Raw genomic sequence first — 17,889 nt, 5'->3', positions numbered from 1 at the left:
ATTCCCCTAACTCCAAGTTGGGTAAAAACTAATTTGATTTTGAGGAAAGTCAATTAAGCGTAGAACCCGCTCAAAACACAAAACCAATAAGACGGCTTATCAGAACGATTGAACGTGCTTCAAACAGTTCGCGGCCATTGAAATTAATTACGTGTGTGCACTGGACAAAATTCAAAGTCCTAAAAAAAACAAAAAAAAATACAATAATTCAAATGCAAAGTTAAAATAATATTTATTACTTAATTTTTAAGCATTTATACATACATATATGCGTTTAAAAGTATGCAATACCTATTCTACATAGCGTAACCATATCTTTGAACTCAAAGTATCTACATAGTTGGCAAAAATAAGTTTTTCTTAAAGTGTGTGCAAGGGGAAGGGGGTTAGACGGCGACAAGGGAACAGTAGCCGTTAAAAGTTTAATGAGCTGGAAAGAGGAAGAAAACCCCAGCTACAACAACCACATAATCGACCGCAACAACAACAGGAACCAGAAGAACGCCAAACAAAAACAAAGAACGATCGAAAAGCGCATTTGTTTTGATTGTGCGACAAGGACAGCGACCCGAAAGAGCGAACAGCAAGCGAAGAAGGAGCCGCAGAAGAAGAGGAAGAAAGAAAAACGATGGAAAACGCGACAACGGCTTTTAATTTAAAAAGTTGCTGCTGCAGCATAAGAGCATAAACCAAAAGGCGAGCGAAAGAGATGGAGCACCGCCAAACAAACTGGTTTTACACTCCCACACATACACGCATACTCACACACACGCACTCTTATTGTTCCAAACACTCTCTTCTGTGTGAAGACTCTCTTTGCAAAGACTTACCCACGAATGTTTCCGTTGATCTGCTCTTTGGTCAATTCTCTCGACTTAAATCTCTCTTTGTGTTTATGCTTGGCACAACAACTGAAATAAATTATATTTTTAAAAATATAAATAAAAAAATTAAATATTAATATTATTAAATATTATCAAAAATTATCAAGAATAAAATCTATCAATCGTTGAGGTAACTATGTGGATTAAAAACCGATATTAACTACAGATTTAATCAAAGCGAAAGAATCTATGTTTAATTATAGTTTTAGTAATAAATAAATTAAGATTACTAGTATATAAATGTACCTAAGTTAGTAGTTCATTTATAAGACAGATTTCCTTAAATGTAGCTAAGCTATCCATTTCAAAGCATGACCTAGACAACATTTTTGGATTGCTCTCAAGTAGAAAAAAAGCTCTTGTACTCTTGGATTCACCAACAAGACAAGGTAAAAATGCATTTTACATGTTACTACAATATATTTAAAGAAATATATTAACATATCAGTAGAATATTTCGTATTCTTAAAAGATTAAAGGAAATGTATTCCTAATCATGTTAGTTTAAAGTTTTTAATGATAATAGAATGGCAATTAATTTCCTGTTATTATGACATCTCACCGCATTTTATGTTCATACATTTTCTACAAGATTTTCCCATTTTCCTTCCCCCCGTTGACCCAACTAGACTTTCTTTTCTTGTCGCCATCACTGGACAGCATCCCAGATCTACTTAGACTATCTTTTCTCTTGGCTGCTTTATGGGGCTGCGACACGAGCCGGAAAGTGGGTTAAATTAATAAGTTTAGGCGGTTTCGGTTCAGTTTTGGGCCGAAACTGGCGTCATCTTTTTGGCCTTTTTGCCAATCTTTTGGTCGGCACCAAAGTTCCCTTTTCCCGTCTTAAATCGTGACTCGTTTTGCGTGCAGCGCCAGAAAGGCAAAAAAAAAAAAAAAGTTTGGGGCACCAGTTGATATAATTGTTCGATTGATAAAGTTGGCAGCGAGCTGAGAGCCAGCAAAGTTGGTCTAATTTATTTGTGCCTTAAAGTCGCCGCCCCCCATTATCGTTGGCTTTGCTTGTTGGTCAGCAGAGCGCCATAAAATCGAAAAAGCCCCATAATAATAAAGTGGCACCCACGTAAGCTACCAGTAGTCTGGCATGCACTGACCCCATAATTCTCGAATTTTTGAATTCTCGGGCTTAATTGATTGACTTCAGGTATGTTGGTGGGTGGATGGGTGCTGGGCGATATGCAAAGTACTTGGAGCCCGCTTTGTGTCTTGGAGCCCCACACTATCTGCTTCTGATATAGGTCTATATCTTTCGACTTCCTAAAATGCGCGACAGTTCTCGGTTTTCAATTTCGTTTATCTTGCTTTCATGTTTCTTTGTGCTTATATCGGCGAACTTGAACTTTAAGCGGCTTTTGTGAAAACAATGTATTATTTCCTGTAAACAATCATAATCGTTTTCGTTAATATCAACGGGGGAATTTATTTGAAGCTAATTACTCCGATGGGTCGGCATTAAGTGCATTCTTCACTGTACGTTAAGGCATTGCGACACTTCCAAGGTATTTTGAATAAGGAATTTTAATCGAATTTTGTAAGTTTTTTTTTTATTTATCAAAAATTGTTTAATGTGTGGAATGTGCACTTAAAAACTGCTTCTAAATAATTTGTGGTTAATAGTAAATATTTAATAAATTTTTATTTATAATATAAGAATTATGTTTACAAATCGTATGTAACCATCTGATGTTGCATCTGATTGTGCTACTCGCTATTTGACAAGAGAAAGTTCATGCCACATGCCCCAACATTATGTGCTACTAATATGGAGCTGAAGCCTGCACAGAAAATAATTTTTACTCAAAATAATACTATATGATATTAATAATATAAGAAAGGTATTATATAAGCTTTAACTTTGTCATTACTCACTGATACATATGCAGAACGCAATCTTTAAAACCTTCTAATTATACTTATATCTGGTAGATTTTTCTCTGCCCCATGTGTCATCTGTGGTGCAGTTCAATCGCCCGGAGACGACGACTTGTCACTGCAACTTGTGGAACTGCATCGCACTGCATCACCGCATCGCTTGTCACTAAATTGACCCATTTCGGAGCTTAAGGCGATGCCACAAAAGATGCGGCATGGCGGGAATGGGGGGGGAGGAGAGGGGAGAGAGGAACCAGAACCAGACTGACGGGCCTAGGAGCAGATTCTTGGGCGGCGATGGGGGAGGCGAGTCTCGGCCAGTTGCACTGACTTATGCATGTTGCTACATGGAAGTGAGGTACAGCCGATCTGTGCATTACATGTGTGTGTCTGCAAACATTCTTTTGGGGCACTCAGCAACTACAGTAACTCAGTAACTTAGTAAGTCGGTAAGTCGGCGTCGCGAATTCTCCGGCTGACCATTGCATTCTTATCTTAATATGCACATTTCTTCTTCGTGCTTCTGGTTCTTTTGGATCTCCGGATCTCGCGGAGCGCTCTTACGTGCGCTGCTTACTTACGAGCAGATTTCTTCCCAGTCCCCACCTTACACCTCCTACCTCCCCACGTCTCCTCATTAGCAAGCCGGGTAACGGTGCACATTGTTGGCGGTTATGCAACGCCATATAGGATGGCAGTGGCCCCCAAACAATCGCGGTCAAAAAAATGGCAGTCCCAACCTAAATTCAGATTTCATTTATTATTTACTGCAAAACTGTAATTAGTATATATTTTTGACCAAGTTAAATTATATTTAATAACTGTGATTTATTTATTTAAAAATCTACTACATACTTTACAAGTTTTGATTCATTTATGAACCTTAAAATATATTTCTCAAATATAGTTAAACAAATTTGTATATAAAATAATCCTAAGTTTTCCAATAATAACGTTTTCAGCTCTGTTTTCCTTGATCACTGGGTAATGACATAAATTTCCCAGTCACTGAATCGTTTATTGAGGCCCTAATTATGCTGATGAGTTCGCTTTGGCAATTATAATTATTCTGCAATTTGCAGGCCGGCAATTTTCAAAATCAGCGTATGGAACGGCAAAGCATTTACAAAATTTGTGCATCTAAATTCGGGGTTTGGATATACTTTTTATATATTAATATTTAGCCAATCTATCATCTACGAGTAATGAAAAATTGATTAAGTCGAGTTTTTTATTCTAAAAGTTTCGGTTTCTAAAGCCAAATAAAAGAGAATTTGATAAATAGTCACATGCTTGTTACCCAATTTCATTTCAAAAACTTTCTCAATTTAACCCACTTTTTAGCACTGATTAATAACATAACCCATTTTCATTTAAATCTATGTCGAAAACCAAACAAATTCGCAGGCCAGCATAAATCATCTGCCTTCGTGGCTTTTGTCTTCCAGCAGAGACCCATTTAAGATGGATGATTATGCCACCAGGTGACCCCAACCGAAAAAAAACTTACAGCAAATGGATTTATCTACAAATGAAATCATAATTTTTGCTGCAAAGACCAAACATACAACTTAATTATTAACTCTTTTCGGTTTTTCGGTTTTAATTTGCATAGTTTCCTGTGGCAACTAATTAACATTAATCATACGAACCACAAGTCGAAATGCTCGAAAGCCGCACAAAAATTCACGGTCACTCTCACTCGGAATATTTGAAAACATGTGCTGAAAATGCTGAAAAAAAACTGGCAAAAATGTGCTGCCCGATTTAATGGACCGCGAGACATTCATCAAATAATTACGAATTTGTTTGGCCAGAGTTGAGTGAACCCAAACTGAGCTCATGATCATGACAGAAAGACAACCCTTTAGGCCTAGGCAAACTCACTCGCAGTAATTAAGCACTGAGCTTGAAAATTATAAAAAAAATTCATTTAGTATTCATGTATTCATTAGTGAGTCGGTAGTGAGTTGGTAGTGTTTTTTCTAACACAATTTTTGGGGGACCCAGAAAATGAAGCGGAAAGCACGCGATGTTGATCTTGGGTTGAAACAAGTTGTTCATACTTTGACACAAATAAATCCACTTTTGCTGTCTTGGAAAATGAGAATATTTTATGTTTCGTTGAAATATCTGATCGGATTTGGATAACCCGCAGCAGGAAGTCGTTTCAAGGTAGCCAGATGCTGATTTGCATAATAGAAAGCCCTCTGCAATTGATTAGCTTCGATGGCAGAGATTTATTCTTTGATCTTGGCACATCTAATCGCCAATGGGATGTTCGCCTTTCAAATGTATGCCATTGTTTCGTTTGCCATTTTTTTTATTTTTCCAACATTTTTTACAGCGCAATCTTGTCATTTTAGTGACACGGATTTTGTGATTTCTCATCAATGGCCTTACCTATATTTTGCAATTGTTTTTTACATTTCTCTTTTTTTGTTTGTTATTTCTAAGTCCTAAGCTTGTTTTATGTGTGAAAGAGCGACTCGGTTGTTTTCTTAATGATTTTGTAAATTTTTTTTGTAATTCTCATTGTACAATCATTGGGACATTGTATATTTGGTTTTTACTATTTTTTTCGGAACGTGAGATAGCTTTGGGTTGCGATGTTTGGGATTGCAAATTGGTAAAAGTTCGCAAAAGTGTGGGAAGAAATTAGAGAGTTGGCGACTGCAAAATACAGTTTTTTCCAAAATATTCACTAGATATTTCTACTGGTATTAGCCACAATGCTGGCTTACCCTGCATATAAGAAATTCCATTGCAATTCTTTTCTTTAATCGTTTTACTCCGTAAGTGAGCGATTGGCTAGGAATTTTCCTTATGCTCATGTGTGGCTACAAAATATCTTTTGCTCCATGGCAAGGTATTTATCTCAAGTGGAAAGGAGAACGTACTGGTGGGGGGAAATCTGAAAAGGTGTCAGTTGAGATTGCGATTGCACGCAAATCGAAGAATTTCCAACGTGGGAAAACGAGTTCGACATCGCCCCGAAATCAAGTCAAGCTGAAAAGCGTTAAAAGCTTAAACAAACAGCCAGAGACACGGAGAGAAATTATGTTGGTTTTGGTGCTGATATTATATCGGTGTAAGTATTACAATATTACCTAATGTGATATTAATATAATGCAGAAAAAATATTACAAATGCATTATATAGATTATTCATATAATTAAGAGCTATTTACATTTAAAAATGTCAAATGAGTGAATTTTTCACGTGCATCGATCCAAACGTTCCAATTGGCAAATCGCTCACGCGTTGCATGAATTGCTAAAGGAAACCACAAAAGATACAAGATACAAGCTATCCAGCCATCCAAAGATACATTCGTTCGATGGTATCGATTGCAGCTCATCTGAGACACTTTTTTCGGCTACGATCGAATTGTTGCAATTTCCTACGATCGGCAATTTCCAGCGTCACCATTAGCGAACCCCATCCATCGGCATCTTCGATCTGGCCAGCACTTAATTGTCTATAATTATGCATTAATGAATGCATCTGGCCGAGAGCACGAAATCATGTTTGAGAATTCTTGCATGAAACGTTGCATGCTCTGGCCAAGTTTACCCCTTCACTCCCCTTTATTTCCCATCTAATTTCCTATGCAGATCGCATTTGGTGGTTGGAAATCGATAAATTCTCAAATTGCACGCTTCGATCGCATGTCGTTGATAATGATCGCTGTTCCAAATGCTCTTCTAGCTCCAAGTCATTGGCCATGGATATGGATGAGTATACTGGTATCATTTCGACTCACATCCATGTGGATGTGTGTTTTTATCTGAGCCAAAACTTGTACAGCTTTTGAATCATTTAGTTGAACTACTTTGCAATCTTACTTAAGCGCACAGGTAGATACAATATCTTCAGCTTACAGATACTTACAGCCTGTTTAACAGAATGCCGCTTAAGCTTTCATTCACTGTTACCAACAATATACATAAGAATGTGCATCTTTTAACTTATAGAAAGGAAAAGTAAATATGGTAAAATTAATATAAAATTTTTCCAGCTACATTGTGGCGTATTAAACATTTTTTATTCAAGCCTGGGAGCAAAAAGTCGCTCTGGTCAACTTGGCTGTCATTGGATTGGCTTTGGCCCGCACACATTCAACCTTCTCCACTAATTGCGGCCCACACAGCAACCGAACCTGGCCCAAAACCTCACCTCACCCCAATGAGTGTGAGTGCGAGTGTGAGTTTGAGTGCCAGTGCGAGTCTAAGTACGAGTATGAGTGCGAGTATGAGTACACACTTGCTTGCCCGCCCGGTGGCTGGAAAAACAATTTACCATTTTGCACGTTGGCGACAGATTTGCATCTGAATTTGCAAGCACAATAAATTGTTAGCCATGGCAAAAGCAACAATGTAAAGTGCATACTTTAATGCGGCATTTTGTCTATTTAATTAAATTTTGATTAATTGTCAATGCGCCACGAAACGTTCATTAGTTATAATGAAAGATTGTGATATGGCTAAAAGAGTGTCACTGGAAGAGTTACACTGGAAATCCATAATTTATAAGAGAACAAACGATTTATTTGATTGCTGATATAGGGAGATATGCATACAAATCGGGTTTGAATACATTTCGAAGTACCTGGTGCATGTAATTTGCTGAAAAGCTATTCATTACTTATACAAATTCTTAAAGAAAATATTTTACTTTGAGTATTTTTAAAAATCGAATACAACCTTCTACAAGCACGATTGAAGCTGATTATTAGAAATCACTTAGCGACGCCCCAAAAAATCGACTCAAAGCCCTGTTCATCATTGACCTTATCGACATGCGGCTCTGTTCAAGTTTTTAAGCTCAAATCAAGCTCAAACAAAATATTGCCATGGCTGTTGGCTTGCTGGCCATATGAAATGCGGCAAATGTAATTACCATAACAAATAAAAATATTCTCGCCTAATTGCCCAAAGACAAAAGTCGGCACAATGGCAAGTGATTCGATGTCGATATGGCTTCTATGGCTTTTATAGGTGGTTACGTTCGGTGGACCTTCAATTGGCCATTTCAACATGATCATTGCGGATCAAGACTATGCAAAAGATCAACTGCTTTTAAAGTCAAGGTTTCGTTTACTTACCAATTTTTATTTTTTTGTTTTTGTGGCTGCATTCGGCATTGTTTTTTCCTTGCCGCCATGCCATTCGCAATAATTATTATAATTATTGAATTTAATAACAGAGCGAAAATACATTTTCGGGTTATTAAAGTTCTCGATAATGACTGGTAGAATTTTATTGGGCATTATCCATCAGTATGTTGTTTTTAAACACAATCAAATGCTAAGAAGTTAAATTGGTATTTATTGTTTTTTTTTAATGGGTGCTAGCAATTACTTGTTATATGTCTTATTTTGTGTTTAGCAATTGTGAAGCATTATAATTTGTAAAAAATGTTGTATTATATTACCTTTAAACCAACGTTAGCTGGCTCAATAGTGGGATTTTATAATGAGCGGTATCAGCAGAAATAACTCAATTTTTAGTTCCATTTTTACAGCCTTCTTTAATACATTTCCCACACTTTTTCTTTTCATAAATATACAACAAATTTGGTTCATCACTAGATGGACATCTTTGAATCCATTTCTTATCATAAATATACAACAAATTTGGTTCATCACTTTATGGACATCTTTGAATCCATTTTTCCCATTTCTGTTCAGCTGTACAATCTTTTTGACCTTTTAAGCCTCGTCAGATTTGGCAATTGGCCATTCGCCCCACCATCTCTATATGGTCGATGGTATCTCGGCCTCTCAAGTTGCTAATCTCCACTGGTCAATTAATGTCCGCTTCGATTTCAACTTGAGCAGATAAAACGTCGAGAGATATTTTTGAAAATATCTTATGTGATTTGTTGGTCATTTTTTTCGTTTTTTTTGTTTTTATTTGATTTTTACCTAATGTGCCGCAATTACGATCGGCGATTGGCATTTAATTAAAACAAATATCATGGGCTGGGGAAAACGCACTCAAGGGGGAACTGTCCGGCTTTGGGGTTTATCTTCAACGATATCGCGGATTTGACAGGTTTAGGTTTTTGTGTCTGACTTGCTGGCTGGCTGGCTGGCTGGATGTTTATTTATACAGTCGCCTGGTTTTTGTTTTAATCTGCAAAGATTTGCATTTCTGTCTGTGCAAATGATTTATGCTTCGCAATGTGGTTGTTGTTGTTCCTGCTGTCAGCGCCGTCGTCAAATGGATTTCCATCATATCTGCCATGGATTGTGAGCAGTCTCTGTGTTTTCATTGAATCCGGCAGCTTATTTGCCTTTCAATCAAAGCCACTCGGCCGAAGGAAATAAGTTTACATTTGGCTGAATTTGCTGATATATTTTTTGTGCTCTTTGCTTTCGAGAGCCACTTCAATGCGACTTTGCAGTCAGTAAACCAGTTCCGGATTTCATATCGAAGGTCTGGGTCAGAGCTCAGAAAGTTATATAATCCGTATAGGAGGAATTTAGATGGATATAACCTTTTAAGTGCAGTAAATTAAATTCAAACTATAATTTTGTAGAGATAAATATATCTATGATTTATATCACGCAGTTTGCCTAATCTAAAAATATGAATAACCCATTCATAGGTTAATCCCAGCGAATATCCCCCATTTTTCAATAGTTTCTCCCAGCGAATTTCACCCAACAAATGATTGCCATTCGCTGAACAAGCTGTAAAATGAACACAAATAATATGCAACAAACGCAGAGATATAGATATCGCATCTATCAGTGTAAAAGCCGCACCTTTGATAACAACATTACTTTTATTATGATGTATCTTCATGATTTCTGACACAAAACAAGCTAAACAAATTATTTTTAATTGCTACATGCAGCACAGCAACCATTTTCGCAGCGCCCGAGGAAAGTGTGAAAACTGGAGGAAATCTGCAGAGTCCGCTGACGGCGAACGGGTATAAATAATAGAAATGTTGTCTTAGTCCGAAGATCGCCACTCGCGATTTAACTCGCAAGAGAGCGGCTGAAGAAACTCGAAGCTGCGGTGGCAAATGGCAAACATTTGCGAGAACACGGCGTACACTGGGAGAAAAAACACTAGTTGGGAAAAAAAAAAACAAAAAAAAATTAAATAACTAGAGCTTATTCTGTAAGTTATTAGCTTAATCTTTTTAAAATGTGTATGATAACAAATAAATCATTTTCAAATAGAAGATAACTACTTCTAAGATTTATACACATTTTAGTGAGATTTTAGATACTTGCGTACTTATAATACATACCAATTCTTTTCTCAGTGCAGTGAGACCAAAAAAACCGACATGATCACTATGAATCTTAGCTGCCCATGGTGTGTGTGTGTGCACAACAAACTCCACATGTGGTCGCATCGGATCGGATAGGATCGGATAGTATGGGATGAGATGAGATGGGATGGGATAGGATCGGATCAGATGGAGTGGCTTGGGGTCGGTGGGATTGGATTGGATGGGAGTGGATTGGATCGGAGTGGATTGGAGTGGAGTGATGACGTCGGCCACTTAAGCAAAAAAAAAGAAAAGAGAGAGAGAGAGTGCAGGCAACGAGATCTGCGTCACAAAGCCTGGTTCAACCTAAATGGTGTGGCATAAACAAACCAACGGGGGAAATCTTTATAGAGAAGCATTATTGCGGGTGGAGTGGATCACTGGGAGTGGGAGGTACTTAAGTTCAGGGAATACGCATTAGAACTTGAACGTACGTTAGCTAAAGTGCAGAATGATTTAGTTATACATAAACTAAAGGCAGTAAGCTATAAGTATTAATATGTTTGAGTGTGAATACAATGAAGAAATGAATAAAGCAATCTTCCATCTTGACTGAGTGAAACAGCAGCTGAACTGAATCCATTTCCTTTGTTTCCGATCTCGAAGAGAAGCTTCTGTACTCTAAAGGACTGAAGATCGAAGGAAGAAAAGAATGGAAAAAGTGGAGGGAAAATTGAAAAAAAAAAAATAAATTTGCAGAGGACCTTGAGTTAAATTGGATGGGGATTCTAATGAGTTCTGTTCTTTTGGGCATGGGGGAAGGTCAAAAAAAGAGATCTTGGGAGGAGACAAGTGTCAACATTAATTTGTGGATGTCTGAATGTTAATTCACAGCGCGAATATCGCATAAATTTCGCATATGCACATTTTTTATCTCTATAAGTTATATCTTTTCGGTGCGCAAATTCGTGGCGGTATCTTTTCTGCATCGAGCCCGTCGTATTGCCACTCCCTCGGCTCATCTCAAATTTTATACTCGGTTTGTTTGGTCTGTCAACTCGCATAAACAAACAATTCGCTTGACGCCTTTGCAAGCCGGGCTTAAATAATACAAAACAACAAAAAATACACAAATAAAACACCAACACCCAAACGCTCACAGAACGCAGCATAAAATTAAAATAATTTTGGAATTTTTGTTTTCATTCCGTTCGTGTTTTGTGGTGTCATTTGTTGTCTCTTGCGGAACCTTGACTCTTCTCAAATCCTCTTCATGCCCAGCATGCAAATGTTCTGTTTTTCAATTCAGAAACACTACGCTTCAGTTGTTAAACTCCAATCGGTTATGTTGAATCGGGTAGGGTACGAGGGTCGTTTGATAAGTCCGTGACTTTTTGAATAAAATATATTTTTTTCGTCAAAGAAGCGTTTTATTTCTCAACATAATCTCCTTTTAGCTCTATACATTTAGTCCAGCGTTTTTCCAATTTTTTTATTCCTTCCAAATAATAGGTTTTCTCAAGGCCCTCAAAATAGTCGTTTGTTTCTGTGATGACCTCTTCATTTGACCCGAATCTCTTACCGCCGAGCCATTTCTTCATGTTTGGAAACAAAAAATAGTCACAGGGGGCTAAATCTGGAGAATATGCTGGATGGGGTAGCAGTTCGTAGCCCAATTTATGAAATTTTGCCATGCTGACTACACACGTGTGCACCCGTGCATTGTCCTGATGGAACAGCACTTTTTTTTTCGCCAAATGCGGTCGTTTCTGCTTCAAATCAATATCGAATCTGTCCAAAAGCTCTGAATAATATTCGCCGGTGATCGTTTTACCCTTTTCAAGGTAATCGATGTGAATGATACCTTGTGCATCCCAAAAAACTGTGGCCATGACCTTGTTGGCCGACAGACCCACCTTGGCCTTCTTTGGTGCACGTTCACCCGGAGAAACCCACTGTCTTGATTGTTCTTTGGTCTCTGGTGTGGTGTGGTGGATCCATGTTTCGTCTACGGTAACGAAACGGCGCAAAAATTCGTTTGGATTGCGGTTGAACATCGCCAAACACTCCTTTGAAATGGTCACACGGTTGCGCTTATGGTCGTGTGTGAGCAATCGCGGCACCCATCGCGCGGAAAGCTTTTTCATGTCCAAATATTCATGTAAAATGTGATGTACCCGTTCAGTTGAGATGCCTACAGCCTCAGCTACCTCACGCACTTTCATTCTCCGATCATCCAATATCATTCCATGGATTTTGTCGACGATTTCTGGCATGACGACCTCTTTTGGGCGACCTGAACGTTCGGCATCACTTGTACTGGTACGACCACAACGGAACTCAGTAAACCATTTCTTAACCATTGAAATTGATGGTGCAGAGTCCCCATAATATTTATCAAGTCTTTCCTTGGTTTCGGTGATGGATTTTTTACGCAAAAAATAATGCTTAATTAGCACACGAAATTCACTTTTTTCCATTTTCGTTAAAATTCACGAGATCGTCTGCTTTCAATGCCTATAAAACGCAAACCAAAAAACGCAGCTTTCTCAAAATTTTACAGTCAGCTGTTAATCGATAACTGCTGACAGGAGCAGTGTTGTATTAAGAGCAGGTGCGCGGCAAATACAAAAAGTCACGGACTTATCAAACGACCCTCGTAGTACTTAAAAAATAAACTAAATGGGAGCCATAATATTTCTTCCAGTAGAAATTTGCCGGATAACAAACAAGCTGCTAAAAAATACATAAATAATATTTAAACCGCCCGAAGCGTTTAGCCTTTTTAAACTAACTTATTATATGCAATTTTTAAAGTAATGACTCGCTGATCTACATATAAGTTAACTTCAAATATATTGTTTTACAAAGTCATATATAATTGTTTTTCTACTTTATTAGTTTTCTTTATTTTATTCTTTATCTCTTTGCTAAATGTAATATTAAGTATAAGCACATACAGCAGCTAAACAGTTTATTTTTTGAAGTGTGTCATGTTTTCAATGCATTAAAATAACATTTTAAAGACATAACTTCAACAAGCTCTAAAGGCGCACTTTTAATATAGTTTATGGGTTTGTCTAACATCTTTATCCAGAGTCACCTTGTTTTTACCTTCAAGTGGAGCGTTTCGCTGCTGCTGAGTTAAATTTACGAGTGGTCCAAGTGCTTCAGATACCATTTATATGGCATATGGGGGATACGATACAATCCAATACTGTATTGCTTAAGCTTGAAATTAATGCGACATCCCGACTGCTCCGGCATCGATATTACAGAGCTCTTACAGCCCATCCCATATAGAACTGCGATCCCAATCCCATCTCGGTTCCAATCCCTTTGCCAATCCCTGTTCATGTGCGCGAAGAAGTTTGCATCTCGTGGATGCTTAAATTCTGCTTAATGATTTTTTATGAATTTATTGCCGGAGCAGTCGGCGAGCAATTTGCGCATGCGTTGCCTCCAATGAGCCCGAACTGAAAGATGAGGGGCTTAAAAAAGGGATTCCTCAAGGGGACAGTCCACATAATCCAAAGGATGGCATACTGAAAAAAACCAGGGCGTAATAAGGTTCAAAAATTGAAAAAGACTAATAAATATATGCAAAAACATCCTTAGATAGCTAAGACATTCTTATTCACTTAAAGTATTGATATATTTAATTAAAGATCGAAACACTTGATATACATTTTAATATGTCTTAAGTTTATAATAGTTACTATAGATTTAATATTTAGAGAACATGTTACATCTAAAATAAAGTTTCTTGGAACAAATTTTTTAGAAGCAATTAAATCTTTGACGGAATTTCCCTGCAGTTTTTATTTACATATATTTTATGACCTAATGCTGTATTTTTTCCGACTGCTGGTGCGAAAAGTTTTTAGCAGTCGAGGGAAGTGAGGAAAGTCGCGCTGTTCTTCTGCTGTTGATTTCTGTTTCTGTTTGTGTTTTTTGATATTTTTTGTTTTCCGTGGCATGAGAGAAGTTTAAGTGGCTGCCTGCCGCATGCTGCACGCATATGGCGAGTGTTTGCAACGCCTACTAAATCATCTGGCAGCATGCCTCACATTTGCTCACATTTGCTGCCTCAGCAGAAATGGTCGGCGATGGACTAAAATGTTGCCATACGCTGCACTTCCGCTTTAATAACACTCAGCTTGTGAATAAATACCATCATGTGTATAAATAGTGCGTGTATTTCGTATCTATGTGCCAGTTTTGCTATTCAATGAATGCCGCCGCATTGTTTCGAATGTAAAACAAAACATCTTTTAAACACAGCCAGGCTGTCTCACAAAAAATCCATCACATATGCTGGCAACAGATCGGAGTTTCATGGAGCTTATAAGGTCGTGTTAAACCCAGAGATGTGAAATGGTGTTTCCTGTGTGAACTTTGCGGAATATTAATATTAAAATAACCAAGAGAAGATGGATTATTTTTAAAGAGGTGGGGTAGGAAATAAAAGAAGCTAGCAGGGAATTTAAGATTAACTTCCCATTTCAATCACTCTATAACTAAGATAATATTAAAGTCAAATTGATAACTCCAGAACTTTTACCTTCTCGACCTTCGCTTGATTTGTTTTTTCTACTTTCGTGAGTTTGTTTCGTGGCTGTTTAAGCGAATTGGTCTTTTGTAACTTTTTGCAATATTTTTCATAATTTACAATGTGCACGTAAGAGTGCAGAGGTGAACCCAAACCAGAAGGTAAACTCTACTTTTAACACTTATTTTTTATCCGAGTGATAACTAAGGTCGTGACAACTCAAGTAATGCGAAAGCTTAAAGCGGAGTAATTGACATAATTTACATGGGAAGCATTGCGATCCGGATGCGACCTTCAGAAAGCCCACAAAACTGTGCCTTAAATGGCAAATGAAGGGCCGCCCGGCTGTTTTGGTGTTCAGAGACCCAAAACATTTTTTTTGGATTACCGAAAATGACCAAAAAAGCGAGCGATAGACAAGTGAACGACCCTGGGGCGCCTCTGCCTCTCATCTTTTTTATAATTGTTGAATTTTTTGACCAGCGCATGTCACTTAGTTTAACGTTTTATCGGGCAGCCGTGTTGAGATACAAATTGACATGCCGAGATACTTGTACACTGGAAGTGAGCTGGAAATCTGAAAATGATTGCAGCGAAGGCGAAGTGGAAACCCGATACGCCTTCCAAGCTCGACTCATATGCAGCGGCCATGTGAATCCGAGATGCACGGGCGTTTTGGCCACTCGAGCAACTTTTTGTGGCAGCCAAGTGCAAAGGCGGTGTCAATTCGCATTGCGATGGATTCCAATCACACGCATATCACTTGCCACTCGACTCCAATCGAATCGAATAAACAAACGCATAAATATTACGGATCGGCGCTTAAATGGCAAATTGAGTATATCAATCACTTATTCGAAATAAAGTGTAAGGTGGGTTAAAAATGGGGAAGATTTCAAAGAAAGAGCCCTCTATAAAAATATATTGTTCGTATTTTTATATACTTGCAAACTATTAAATTTTAGAGTTAAAAAAAAATACTTATCTGATAAACATAATTAAAATGTTTAAAAAAGTTGATTCGAAAACATTTTTTAAAACTTTGCTGAATTATTTAGTTTTGAAAATTGTTACTTTTAAAAATGCTTTTCAAAATCTGTAAACTTTTAAATAAACTGAGCAATATTGATGGGAATTAAAAATATCCCGAGGCATAAAACTTCACACTTTTCCCGATCAAGATAATTCGCTGAGATTAGCCAATTTCTTCAGCATACTGGCATTTTCTCCTGGCGTTTTTTTGAGAGAAAAGTGTTGCCAGCATCAATCAAGGCAATTTCCAATGCGCTCGAAGCGCTGCCAAATGCATAAATCATCAGATTGAAAGATCCCAAACTTGGCTTAGATCTAAAACAGCCAAACACCAAAACGGACAAAAATGTGTGGCCCAACGTACGGCCATAAATCTCAAGATTCATTAGGTGCAACTGAAAATTGAACTGAAAGCGGCTTCGGGTGCTGCTAAGATTTTTGGCGCGTTTTTAATGCACAGAGAAAAACAGAGAAAAACAGTTGGTAATAATTAAATAAATAAAAAACAGTCTATATTATTGGCATTAAAAGATACCATTCAGATATATGCTTTTAATTCATATAAAATAATAGCTTAAGTTGAATCATATTTTGGCTGTTAAATATTTTTCCTGTGTACCTCCACCCACCCCCTCTACACAAACACTGTGCGACCTTCAAATGCTCCACCAACACACACGCATTTGGGGGAGAGAAATCACGCCACTCTTGGAAATTGGCAACAGGGAAGCGGTGTTGCCAATCTTCTTGGCTACATGTTGCAAGCCCGGCTTGATGGAAACTTGGCCCAACGGATGAACACGCACCGTCAGCTGAGCTCATTTGACTGGCGGTATCTTAACCCTTTGAGGATCATTGCTCCGAAATCAGATAATTTTAAATTGTAATTAAACTTTTTCTGCATCGAAAGAATTTCTATAAATAAAACTTTAGTATTCAACAATGTTAACAACTATATATATGTAGGTAACATAAAACTATTACATTTAAAATTAAATCATATCAAAAATTAATTTCAGGATGTTTAGCTAGTATATTTGGTGTGCTAAATTTATCGAAGCATTTAAAAAATTACAACAATTTTTAAAACTGAGATCTAAGTTACATCACTGAGAACTTATTTAACATTCATGCAATCGTTGGCATTTAAAATGGGTTAATTTGAGTTGGGTTTACCTGGAGGCAAAGGCAGCTCCGTGGAGATCGGTAACATGTTTTATGCATCCGCAACAAATTTATATACAAACATATATGTATGTATGTACAGCTATGTTGTGTATATAAGCCACTTGTGTGCTGCAGAAAAAATAGCAACAACAGCGAAATACTTTTAAAGGTAACCGATCAGAAAACAAGCGAAACAAAAATAATGGCGAAGGTCGTTCAAAGGCAATGCAAACCTTATGTTTTCTTTTTTATGTTTGGCGTGTGTGTTTTTGTCGTTTTATCGAACGTTACTTTTAATTCTCAGAAGTTTTTGCGAAGGACGTTCGGAGATTTTTTTATGGGGTTTCCTTTGATGGCGAGCTTGATAGAAATGTGGAAACCAGCTTTAATCTTCTATTGAAGAAAAATGTAGGGATGACAGTTTTAGGTAATAAGCTTTTAACTGGGCCCAATGAATTGAATATGATATATTATTAATTTATTAAATTTATATATCTTCCATTTAACAGTGCCAAAGCTAAGAACTTGGCATATTTAAAAATAGTTTGTTTCTAGAACGACTTGAGAAGCATTGTAAAACTCTAGAGGTTTTTAAATAATCACTTCCAACAAAACTATATATTCATTCTATTCAATTCTTTTCTATTCCATAATTGAATGTTGGTTAGTTTTAAACATTTTTTTCTTTACATGTGCATAATAACTATCTCATTTTATCCTTACATTAAAATGTATTTTATTATTTTTAAAAGAGACCTTTTATTCATTAACAAAGAGCATACAGACTTCGTTCTCGTCGCCCCGTGATTGCTTGCAAATTTGCCCCGAAATTTACTTACGGCAGTTGGCTGCTGAGATTTATTCACGAAACTGAGCGACGTTGATAAGACCGCTGCCTAATTGCTCCTGTACCGGACGTCAACGCAGTTTTCGATTTTCAAAACCATTTTTGTTGACTTGTTTTTTTTTGTTGGGCGATTTCGGTGTCGGGTTGGTTTGTTCCCATCATAAAGTTGTCGACTGGTTTCCTTTTTTTGGCATCGACGACGACGAACCGTTTCTGTCAGTCAGTTGAGGCGATGCAAGGCGAGGCTGGGATTTTCTTTTTGCCATTTTGTGTAATTTATT

Source organism: Drosophila santomea, chromosome 3L (genome assembly GCF_016746245.2).
Source record: "Drosophila santomea strain STO CAGO 1482 chromosome 3L, Prin_Dsan_1.1, whole genome shotgun sequence".
Taxonomy (NCBI): domain Eukaryota; kingdom Metazoa; phylum Arthropoda; class Insecta; order Diptera; family Drosophilidae; genus Drosophila; species Drosophila santomea.
The sequence above is the reverse complement of the archived record's forward strand: the minus strand, read 5'-3'. Positions refer to the sequence as shown.